Genomic DNA, 13489 nt, shown 5'->3' with positions numbered 1-13489 from the left:
AATATTCTTGTGTGTGAGATCTCTCCTTATCAATAGAAGATTTATTAGGTATGTGATATGAGACATTTTTTTGGGATATTTTGGATGCGGTTTCTAATCCTTAATATTCTTTGATTAAAACCTTAATAGTATTCAAAGTTTGATCAAGGTCCCTTGACTTTGTACACCTCATTATATTACAATTAATATTTATATTTTTATAGTTTTAACATTAATTGTTTAATATTTTATGAGATTTATAATCCTATAAATTTAAAATCCTTCATTATAATACTATTAGAAACGGTTACAATAAAAAAATTCAAACATTTTGATTGAATAAATGGATAAAAACTATGTAAAAATAAGAAATAATAAAAGGCAAAAGAATGTATCCATAGTGTTAAAAAAATTGGTACATTTCACATATAACAAAGTGGTACATTAATAAAGAAGAATGGGTATATTAAAAATAAATTAGGGTACAGATAAAAGATTAAAAATTATGAATACAAATGAATTTTTAAAAATATAGGCACTAAAAGAAATTAATACATGGGTACAAAATAAAACTAAAAAAGAAAATATTAAAATTTTTTTAAAAAATGTTGCAAATTAAAAGTGGGTACAAACTAAAAATACAAATATATGATACAAAGTTTAGGCATAAAACATAAATATACCATTTGTAATTTTTCTATCATTGATTAAATATACAATGTCACATGACGGTATACACATGGGTACAAACACAAATAAAACTTTAAAAAATATGGGCACAAAAAGAAACTAATATATGGGTACAAATTAAAAATGAAAAGAAAATTGGTACAAATGAAAAAATATTTGCAAATTAAAAATAGGTACAAACTAAAAATAAAAATATATGATAAAAATTTTAACCATAAATATAAATATAAATATACTAATTGTAACATTTTTAACATTAAAGGAATATATTTAAAAATAAAAATATTTTATTATTCAAATAATTAATGATGTTATTAATACCCAATGACCTTGATCAAGAATTGAAAATGAATAGGATTTTAATCAATGGAGTAAAAAAAAAAAGATGTGAACCTAATTTTTTTTTTTTTTAATTGAGTAATACTACACTTATTATATTTTTTTTATAATATATTTGTATCATTTAGTAGAATTTACAAACACATATGGATCTAATATTTATTAAACATATGGTACAAATGTGATGTAAAAAATATAATAAGATAAGAGTGACATTTTTGTTTTATAATAAGTTAAAGGGGTCAGTGGTGTTTAGGGCACAAACTTGGTAAAGCATGATTTAAGGGTAGTCATGTTTTTTAGACTAAGTATGTTTTTAAGGGTAAAGCATGTTTTTAGAGGAAATGATCTTTTAGACTCTTCTAATATGTTTTCCACTTGCATACAAGTCTAGCTTTTTAGCTGGTTAAAATCATTCATTTTTACACACCAAAATTTTAAATTTAATTTGACTTCTTCCAAATATATCGCTTGTACAGATTGAAAGTCTAAATTCCCTATGATTAGGCAAAAATGCCCCATTGTAATTATAACAACATTTGCTATATGTAAGAATCATCATCGTATAAGTTTGAGTTTGTTTTTCTAGACTGTGTGTGGCTTCCATCTTTGCTATATGAGAAATTAAATTGTGGTTGAGTTTTTTCTTTCTCATATGAGAATGAGAGCTTCTTATCTACAACTGAAGATACAACAATAAATTAAATTTTCAACATTTATACTATGTTGTAGACTGATGAGAAATCAAGTGTTCTGGACGATTAATGGTTTGAAATTCCCAAGGTGTATAACATTTTTACACAACTTACTTGACCTTTGTCAAACAAACCATTTTTAATCTTTGGTGTCAAGCTTTAGAGCAATTCCACCCATGGAGCCCTTCCCCCTGACAATCCACTATTCAATCCACCCTATTAAACAGTAACTGCCTTAAATGAATAGTAACTACCATTAATGAACAGTAATTGCCATTTACATCTCCACCCTTGGAACCCTTCCCTCTGGCAATAAGCAATTAAAATAATAGTTTTTTTTGTTCGTTTAAATAATAAAAAACCCCCCTCTCTCTCTCTCTCTCTGACACAAAAAAAATAAAAAATTGCAAAGCCCTCGGGCCACAGGCCCGTCGACTCCCCACCCCCCCTTCGCTCGGGCTCCCACCCTCACTCGGGCCCTTCCCCGCTGGAGCTGCTCCCACCGGCCCTCAGGCCCTTTCTCCTCCCCTGTCGCCCGAGCAACCAGCATCCGCTGGAGTTGCTCTTAGTGTGAAAGTGAAGGGGCATTGGTCCGCCTTTTCAAGCTAGGAAATCCCAGAGCCCCAACGACTAAAAAGAACACAAAACAACCGAGGAAAATGAAGCAGAAAAATTGATGCGGACCTACTTGTTATTTTGGTAAAGAAAAATCATATCAACTCCTTATTTCACACATTTCCGTGCCATGACATTTCTATGGAGGTTATATATAGAGTAGTGTTCAAGCGTTAACTAATTGGTAATTTAATATGGAAATAACTACGTGCTTGGGTTTACTCTACCATACTTTTTTCATGATCAGAAAAAATAATAATTTAAATTTTTTTCTATATCATCCTTACAAAATTTTGTTCAAATCAAAAAGCTTATCTAATTACAACGAAGAAAAATAAATAAGAGACTTTGGATGCGGTCCCTACCTATGAATATTATTTGACTGAAACCTTATTGGTTTTCAATTTTTGATCCAAGTTCCTGAAATTAATGTGATAATTTATTTCTATGTACATTACTATATTTTTTAAATTAAAAATTGAAATTTATAGTTGTTTATATTAATGAGATTTTAAATAAAAAACCATAATTTGTGGGATTAAAAATATTAAAAAATATATATACTATTGTGTGTGTGTGTGTAAACATGGGTACATTTATCAAAATTAACCAAAAAATTATTGTATCAAAACATGGGTACATTCTTCAAAATCACAAAAAAAAAAAAAAAAAAGATTAATAACATTAGTAAATTTCTTCGATTAAACTTATTATGGATACAGTCTCAAATCAAAGAAAAAAGAATGTACCCATATAAGTTTAAAAATGGATTAGAAAAAATTTGAATAGATTTTATATAAAAAAAATGGTACATTTTACATCTAACAAATTTGTATATTTAAGAATGAGTACATTTTAAGATTAAAAATTTGAAAAAAAATTACTTGAATGGGTACATATAATTAGCATGGGTACATTTAGCAAAATTAAAAATGGGTACAAATAAATTAAAAAATATGGGTACAAATACAAATAAAATTTTAAAAAATATGGGCACAAAAATGAATTAATATATGGGTACAAATTAAAACAAAAGAGAAAATTGGTACAAATTAAAATCAAATGATTGCAAATTAAAAATGGGTACAAACTAAAAATAAAAATATGTGATAAAAATGTTAACCATAAATATAAATATACAAAATGTAACGTTTCTAACACTAAATGAATATATTTAGAAATAAAAATATTTATTATTGAAATAATTAATGACATTTATTAAAATCTAAGGACCTCGATAAAAAATTGAAAAGAAATAAGATTTTAATCAATGGAGTAAGAAAAATAGGGATGAGAACCTAATTTTTCCTAATTTTAATTAGGGTTAGCTACACTTTACACTTTTCATGATGATTTTTAAAATAATTCATGAGATTCTTTTTTCTTTTTTTTTTCCCATTACATTTTAAGTTTTAAAATTGTATTAATTTATAATATTTGTATTCTCTTTTTTTTTTTTGAAAGAAGTACGATAGTCCATTAATGAGAAAGAAACCGTACAAGCAAAGAATATAGGGTGTTAACAATGGGCCTCAATACAAATATTGTCAGGGATTTCAACCTGGTTCAAGGAAAAAAGAACGTCCCACACCACTAAATTAAATAGTAGTACTATCCTCAAAAAGCAAATCAAAGATTACATCAAGAAGTTCTTCAAACCAAGAAACCTAAGCCTCCAGCGTTAAGCCCAATCTCGCAAGCCGATGTGCAATCTTGTTCGTTTTACATCGATCAAATGTGACCTTCCAATTTAGAAAAGACTTCAACATTTGACTAGCATCATTCAAAAAATTCCCAAACGTTTATAATATTTTTATCTCTTTGAACTTTTAATCAACTATTTACTTGATGAGATTTTTCTGCTAATGTAATTCAAATGCGACTTACACATTAATTTAAAAAAAATCTCAAACTCACCACGTCATCAATTTAATTAATTATCACGTAACCAATTCAATTCTCAATTTAATTAATTATCATATAATCGATCAAACTGAATGTACAAATTTATCCAATCTCAATACCTTATATTATAATATGAGAAAATTAAAATTAGTTATTCCTTTTATATACAAAAGAAATAAGCACTCACCATATTTGGACACCTGTATTATTCTTGGGATAATTTTCTGGATCCGCAGCTGCTGCGTGTGGGACAAGAATTGTCTGCACTCCACTTCCGGTGCCTTCCTGTTTGTATGGTCACGGTTAAGCCACGTTAACATTTTATATTATTTTTTTATAGATATAATAAGAAAAAAATGAATAGTAATATAAAATGTTGACGTGATTTAACTGTAACTACACAAACAAAAAGGCTTGAAAATGACACCGAAAGTGGAGGAGAGACAATCCTTATCCTGCTGCGTGGCCTCCCCCTCCCGGATACTCACTTGGAGACTGGAAAATTCATCAGCCTCTCTCTCTCTCTGCAATCATTATTTTGGCCAGTAGCTAGTCCTATTTGTCTGTGTGTGTCTGTCCAAGTCGAGATCCAAGTCATGGTGTTATATTTTCCTTTATGTGGTTTTTTGTGGTAACAAAGTCGCTCAAATCAGGAAAGAAAGAGGTTTTCCGAAATAAATGCATAAAATTAAGCGATCCATGATCGTTAGTAGTTGGAGTAGCTCTAGTTTGTACGTAAATTGCATGCTATGTGTTGAACTGTAATATGTTCTCGTACCATATATATGTTGCTAGACAAAATCTGAATTTCTTTTTGTTAAAAGGCAAGAATCGATTTGATTAATTAATCGTTTTTATGTACAACTTAATCTAAACGAGTCACGCTCTCCTACAATACTCCTTTTTGAGGACTTATGAGGATAAACGGCATATATTAGTCACAAAATTATATTAATTTATATTGAAAGACTTAAAATATTAGTCACAAATTATATGAGTTTTCTAATGGTTTATAGAATTTAAGATGGATTTGTGTTATTAAGTTGTCAAATATTTTAAATTTTAGAGTATACTGTCGATTTAGCCCCTGAACTTTCATTTAGCTTTTGATTTCCCCCTGAACTTTTCTATAGGAAAATTAAGGACTCAAACTAATTTTTTTTCCCGATTTGCCCCCTACCGTTAGTTTTTCATATATTCCATCCATATTTCTGTCAAGTGAGACTATGTGCACAACATGTGAGGGTAGTTAAGTCATTTCACTCTTAAAAATGATTAAAAAACTGAAAATAAATTAAAAAAACAAAAATTTCCTTCTATTTTTTCACGCTAATTCCTATCCTCAATTTTATTTTTCTCTCTCATTCCTATGCATGAGAAATGACATATGATGTTCTTGTCTTCATAAGTAGCCAAGTTAGTCTTTTTCTTGAAGCATGTACTACCATTTTTATTTTCTCCAACAGATTAATAATTTGACAAATACTCATGGTGTTATTGTTTCCAAAACAGTGCATTAATATAAGAAACATGTTCATAATACTCATAAAAATGCTCAAGATAATTACATACTTTTCATAATGTCATAATAATCTCAATACAATTCTGCAAAATGATCCTTAAGAAGTTGGAAAACATAAGAGATTTTACCATCCATAAGGTATACAACCCATAGAATCTTGATTACAAAATATGGGCATTCCACGTAACCAAACACAAGCAAAATAAGGTTTTATTTATCAAAACAAGAGCACAAACATTATGCTCGAAACGCACATATGACACGTGGAGATCAACTACACTTTTCATGGCCTTCCTCATTTGGTTGAAATCTTGTACCTAAACCTATTTTCATTTATGATGGCTAAGTAAGGTTGAAGGTGTTATGTTTTCCAACTTCTTAAGGATCATTTTGTGGAATTGTATTGGGATTATTATGACATTATGAAAAGTATGTAATTATTTTTAGCATTTTTTTATGAGTATTATGAACATGTTTCGTATATTAATGCACTGCTTTGGAGACAATAATACCATGAGTATTTGTCAAATTATTAATTTGCTAGAGAAAATAAAAATGGTAGTACATGCTTCAAGAAAAATACTAACTTAGCTACTTATGAAGACAATAACACCATATGTCATTTCTCATGCATATGAATGAGAGGGAAAAATAAAATTGAGGATAGGAATTAGCGGGAAAAAATAGAGGGAAAGTTTTGTTTTTTTTATTTATTTTCAGTTTTTTAATCATTTTTAATAATGAAATGACTTAACTACCCTCACATGTTGTACACATGATCTCACTTAACAGAAATATGGCTGGAATATATGAAAAACTAACAGTAGGGGGCAGATCGGCTAAAAAAAATCGTTTGAGTCCTTAATTTTCCAAAAGAAAAGTTCATGGAGGAAATCGAAAGTGAAGTGAAAGTTCAGGGGGTAAATTGACAGTTTACTCTAAATTTTAAATCTAAACTAATATAATCTTGTGACTAATATACATTTGATCCTTACAAATCCTCAAAACAAGAGCAAGAGTCCTTGATTGCTGTCCTTGATTTTCCATTAATTTGTCTAATTCAATGGTCTAAAAAAATAAGTATACAAAAGTTGAGAGAACATGTGCAAATATCATTTCTATTAAAATAGTTTTGTAATCTGATCTCGATAAATTTAGTCAAAAGAAATATATAATTTAACAAAATGTTAAAAGTTAGAAAATATTAAATATCATCCTTTGCACCCTCCCCTTTTGTGCCCACAATCCCCTACCACCTATATTACAAATTAATAACAAAATATCTAGAGCAGTTAAAACAGGTAGTGTTGTTGGAAATATTAAATAAAATTAATTTTAGAAAACAGTTTTATCCGGAAGTGCTATATATACATTATTTTTTACTTTTCATACACATTTTTAATTTTTAGTTTTCAAATTAAAAGGATTGATGATCAAATGATAAAAATTAGGAAGTTTTAACGAAACACTTCCGGTACTATTCACTTTTAACGAAAAATCATATTTTTACCTTTTTCTAGTACTATTCACTACACATTTATTTGTCATTTTTCATTAAAACTAAAGTTTTTTTGAACTTTTCGTTATTTTTCTTTAAAACTAACATGGGTTGACATGTAATGTATTTGAAATAACACCACACTTTTGAAATCAAATACTTATTTATTTTATGAAAAACACCATTTAATTTAAATATATATATATATATATATCTAGTGTTATTAAAAATACTCTAAATTTTTTAAATGTGCCACACTACGTTGCCATATTAGTAAATTACCAAATCAAAATGCAGAACATGCCAGGAAGAAAAACAATGCTGAGTTTAAATCTTGAATGTTTTTTATACGATGTGATTTATTTTGACTCGTACTGTTCTTTGAGTAGGAAAAGAAATAGGTACTTGAACCATTATGTAGTAGCATGTACTGTGAATTTGACATAACCTGCTCGAGCATGGGACCATGCTCCCTTCATCAGTTTTTAGATTTTGGAAATTACAATCTCAACCAACCATACAAAAGACACTAAAATTTTAACCAATAATTTTCCGTTCTGTGATGGTAAAGGGGAAGCAAGCAAGCATGCGTACGTTGGTCAGAGATGTAAGATCGATTGATCTGAATGTTTGCAGAGTCTAGTCTTGGAGCTGTAGACATCTGTCACCACAGTATTTGCTCTGCCCCATCCCTTTTATTTATGGCCACACTGGCCTTGCTGTAAATCGAGCACTTCTTCACTCTGCAGGATCTACCACTCTTCCTTTTCTGTTTAATCACTCACTTTTTCCATATCATCCTCTTCCAAAGGTACCTCAGAGGCCGGCGAGTAAACCCAATTGATTACATAAGGCTATATCTAACCGAGGGCTGGTCAGATAGCTCGTTTTAGCTCTCTAACCCTTCAAGATTTCTCAAGATATTAATATTTTAATGAACAGTACAAGATCATATTTGCCTCCGTCTCCAACCGAGAGCCAAAGGGCCAGATGACTCGTTTTAACCCTGTCACAAAAAACCGTCTTCAATCGAGGGCCAAATGGCCAGAGGGCTGGCTTTTAGGTTTTATGTTGTTAAATGTTTTTAAAAATGTTGTTTAAGTTTCATGTTGTTAAATGTTTTTTTATGTTGTATAATTTGTATGTTGGTTAATGTTATTTAATGTTGTTTCATATTGTTTAATGTTGTTTCATGTTACTTAATTTAATTTAATGTTGTATAAATGGCCTAGGAAGTTATAGGAAAAAAAATAGAATTGAAAAAAAATATGAAACAAATTTTGTGAAATAGAAGTTATAGGAAAAAATTGGAATTTAAAAAAAATTAAACAAATTTTGTAAAATAGAAGTTATATGAAAAAAAATATGAATCAAATTTTGTAAAATAGAAGTTATAGGAAAAAAATATAGTTTAAAAAAAATTGAAACAAATTTTGTGAACTAGAAGTTATAGGAAAAAAATGGAATTTTAAAAAAATATGAAACAAATTTTGTAAAATAGAAGTTATAGGAAAAAAAATATAGAATTTAAAAAAAAATTGAAATAAATTTTGTAAAATAGAATTGAAAAAAAATATATGAAACAAAATTTGATTCATATGAAAAGGAAAAAAAAGGGAAAAAAAGAAGTTTAAATTCATATAAAAAAAAGTTAATACAACGGCTACTAGCCGCTATATTAAAAAAATTTAAACTATTAGTGTCGGTTATAACCGACACTAATAGTAATTAAAAAAATTTTGCCTTTGAATAACTATTATTGTCGGTTATAATCGACAGTATTAAAAAATCATTTTTTAATGTTGTCGGTTATAACCGACAACAATGGGAAAACTATAAAAAGAAAAATAGCCAGCCCGGGGCTAGCTAGTTGGCCGAAAGCAGCCAGCCCTTTGGCCCTTTGGCCCTTTGGCCTTTTGAAATTCGATGGGGCCCTCCCAGATTCCCGAGCCCTCTGGCTTAGCCCTCGGTTGGAGACGATTTTAGGGCTATTTTAAGCCCTCTAACCCTCTGGACCCTTCGGTTAGAGATGACCTAACTATTGTGTCTGATAATAATACAACATTATAGTAAGTTTTTTCTTTTTCAAAAATTGTATGATTGACACGTTCTCGATTATAATATAATTATTTTATGATACTTGTTCTCAAGACAACTATATAGACATTAGTCCATTTCCTTTGAGAGATTATTTCTTGAAATATGAATTATGTGACAACTATCTAATGAATATTGATACACGATAAATATCTATGCCATTGATAGTGCCATTGTAACAATATTTTAGTTTCAAAAGAGTTGCTCTGCTTCCCTTTCTCCTCAACCTAATCAAAACTAAAACAAAAGCCACAAAAAAAAAAAAGGTTGTATACAACCATTCTCTCGTCGCCTACTAATAGAGAAATTCTTGTCCAGCAGATCATAGAAATTTACATCACTAATCTCCCCACACACAGAAAAAGAAGGACTTTAATGTATTAAGATCCCACAAGCGCTATGTTGGTGTCCTCCACAATGCAAGAGATCATTCTTGTTGTGTGTGCACACTAAACAAGTTAATGTAGATTACGCGTCAAAACTCATATAATGTAAGAAACAAACACAAGATTAGTTCATGCATTGTTCTTTAATTCATCCTATCCTATTATGTGTAAAACTTGTTTCTTCTTTTGTTTTGGTAATAGTATAACGTTAAACGTCTGCAGCTTTCAGTGGTCTTTTTTTCCCTAGCTAGCCGGAAGTATGCACGTTCCCGTACCACTACCATTTCCTTCCTGCATATGAAAACCCTAACAATATTCGTTTGATGGAGAAAAGGTCGGTGTTAAATGTAAAAAAGAAACCCAAGAACTTTCTGTGTTATATACAACCAATACAAAGAGGACACCTCATTGCTACGGTTTTGAGTTGATCGAAGACTAGTTGCCATTCATAATTGAGTTTTTATCAGAAAAAAAACCCAGAAAAATATACATGAATAAATATATTCAAACAAGTTCTGATATATATTCTGATTCCCTTTTAATATCAATGTGACTGATTTGTCTGCATCTCAGCCTACTCTACAACTACCAAAAACTCATAGGCAATAGCAGTGGAACAATCCCTTAACCTCTGGATTTTCGGATGCTGCTTTTGAACTCAACTGGCACAAATTATAAACAGTGAAATGGGAAGATACCGAAATACTTGAAACTCAGTTGTTCATTCTTTTCATGTGTTTTATGACAACTTCCAGTTCTAATTCTACCAAACCAAATCCATGAAAACCGTTGCCCTCTTTTTCTGTTTAGGGTTTTCGGGGAGGAACATGAAACCATTTTACAACCACAAACACGTGGGCGGGCACACGACTGGTTTTTATCTTTCCATTTTTTGCTTCCACTTTGAATCAGGTGTCCTGGAGATGTGAACCATGTGATGCTGATACCTAATTATGGCAAAGCATAAGATTAGTATTGAGGTATGGCCCAAAAATGTCAAGAAAATTGTGCAGCACTCATGCACCAAATATTTGACTAATCGTCTTTTCTTAGGTAGGATCAAATCGAACCGAACTATTAATCTAGTCATAAGTTGTGTTTGACAAGCATATCGACAACTATGTCAATGAATTATCAATATGATTATACATATTAAATAATTAGACATGTTACGTTAACTTAACTTTAGATTTTTTGATTGAGCTAGCTATAAAGGATTAGAACATGTTTAAGAGAAGTTGTAAAACCACTAAAACTTTATTTTAAAGAGCCAAAACTCATCTCCAAGAAACTATATAATAGCAAAGTGACTTGCTCTTTAAATTTATAGTCACGGTTCATATGTCAGTTAAATGTTAAAAATTGGTAAAACTTCATGGTAGATCCATAAACCTAAGGAGAAAAGAAAGAGAGAAGGTGATATTTTTGGAAAATAAATGGGTTGAATTTGAATTATTAATAATATAATATTTAAAATTTGTTAAAATAGAGAGTTGTTGAAGATGAAAAATTAAATTGAGTAGCTAAAATAATTATTTGACACTGTTCAGTTATTATTTTAACAAAAATTAGATCTTCTCTCGAAAATGTTCTTACTGATTGTCTCGTTGAGATAGCTCTAAAACCTTGACTAACCACGTTTTCATTTTTCCGACTTATGTTATGTAGTTTGTCAGTCTTTGCACCATATACATGTGATTGTATTAGGTTGCACTTCTTAATAACAATGCGCTTTTGCAAACATGGCTTTCATATGTACGTGGATTTCTATTTGGGAGACCTCAATTCTTATGTCATGTACATTAAAGCATCTCTAAGACACTAGAAAATTTTGTTAATTTAGTTTGTTACTGACTCCAAACTTTGTTTTAATTAATCAGTTTAACTCATCAACTCCAACAACACTAGTCATTGTAACTAATTCTAATATTATATTATTTTTAGCAAGAAATAAAGTGAAAGATGGGCTAAAAGGAGGAATTTGGATCATTTCCAGACTTTAGTGTCCAGAGCTTAAGGACTAAGATTTTTTTTAATTAAATTGTAGTTCATCGAGGAAAATCTGTGTTGAAAAAGAACTGCATGCATGATTATGCTCTTATATCAACAATAAAAATATAGAGCCTCCTGCTCCATCCAGTCTTCAATCCATGAAAGCAACTATTTGAACTCCATTAGACCACCTCCAGCCCAAAGTTTGAGACCATTGGGCCTAGTATCTGTAACCCAAAGTCCTGTCTGAAATTGATACCCAACCCGGATTTCTCAGCTCGAACGGGGATAAATTGGTGAAATTAGGGATGTATTTTTTTGCCAAATTACAATGCCAACCGTATCATACTAATTTTGTGCCAAATTTTTTGTGTCAATCGGTAATGGCATGATATTGTACCGAACTGAAATTTTATGATACGGTATTGGTATTCGACAACATTATCACAATATTATCACACTTTAAATAAAATATAGGTCATTGATTTGATTTTACAAAACTCATAATTTATGTTTTAAGAATTAACATATATGGTGCTTTTGTTGCACCAGACTATTTCAGACTAGACTAGCTTCAGAGACTAAGCTGGACTGATTTAGAATAAACAAAGTTGGACTGACTTAGTGAAGCGTTTGGTACAATGTTGGACTAAGAGATAAGCAAATAAAATAAATAAATCTTTTTAAATTATAAAATCCATAATTAAAAAAAAAAAAAAATTCTAGTATCTTCATGCCGACTATTCCTTCACCCACAAATCCTCCATCACAACCAACATCGTAGCCCCAACTCCATTAAAAAAATCAGAACTAACAACTCTTCCATCACAGCCCCAACTCTTCCGTTGCAGGCTTGCAGCCACTACTAACAAAAACTTCTCCAACGCAGCCCCTCCATTAATTGGGTTAATTCATAAAATGTGAAATCAATTCAAGCGGACCTTGGATTTTGAGGTGCAGGAGGAGGACGAGCAAGTGCTAGTCGAAGGTGAGGAGGACGGCCGGACGAGGACACAAGGAGGAAGCACGGAGCCGAGAACTCGTATAGTTTTCGACGATCATCACCATCACCATCGGTGCGTGGTCCGACGAAATCGGTAAAGCAGCACGAGGATGAGGCCGCGAGAATGACTACTGGACGAGGATGCAAGGAGGAAGACGTAAACGGTCTTAACAGTCCTCTGCTTGTTGGGGGGCTTCGCTAAGAACTTGCGAAGGACTTAGTCGAAGAGCGTCCGCCGTAGTCTCATTTAAATCTAGTCCAGCGAGTGACAAACATAATATTGGACTAATAGCTAGTTCAGTCTAAGCTAGTGATCGTAAACAAACACATCCATAGTATATTTTTAGGTAAATTACAAAAAATTACCTCAACTATTGAGTCAACCACAGTTTCATACCCTATCTTTAAAACATTTCAATATCATATCTTATCTTTGAATTTGTTGTAATGTCATATCTTCCGTCAGTTTGTTTGTCAATTAATCTGTTAAATGCTGACGTGGCTTGAGGTGAGGTCCACTTTCTATTAAAAAATTAATTAAATATTAAAAAAATTAAAATACAATTATTTAAATATTTTTATAAAAAATAATGTGGGACCCACTCACCTTCTTCCTATCCCACCTGTCTCCCCCCACCTTTCCTTCCTTAACTCTAAAATTCCTATCCCACCTGTCTCCCCCCACCTTTCCTTCCTTAACTCTAAAACCAAAACCCCCTTCTTCCCCATCCACCCGTGTCCCCTACGTACCCCCAACCTTCCTTCACC

Source organism: Malus sylvestris, chromosome 2 (genome assembly GCF_916048215.2).
Source record: "Malus sylvestris chromosome 2, drMalSylv7.2, whole genome shotgun sequence".
Taxonomy (NCBI): Eukaryota; Viridiplantae; Streptophyta; class Magnoliopsida; order Rosales; family Rosaceae; genus Malus; species Malus sylvestris.
Note: the sequence above shows the minus strand (reverse complement) of the source record.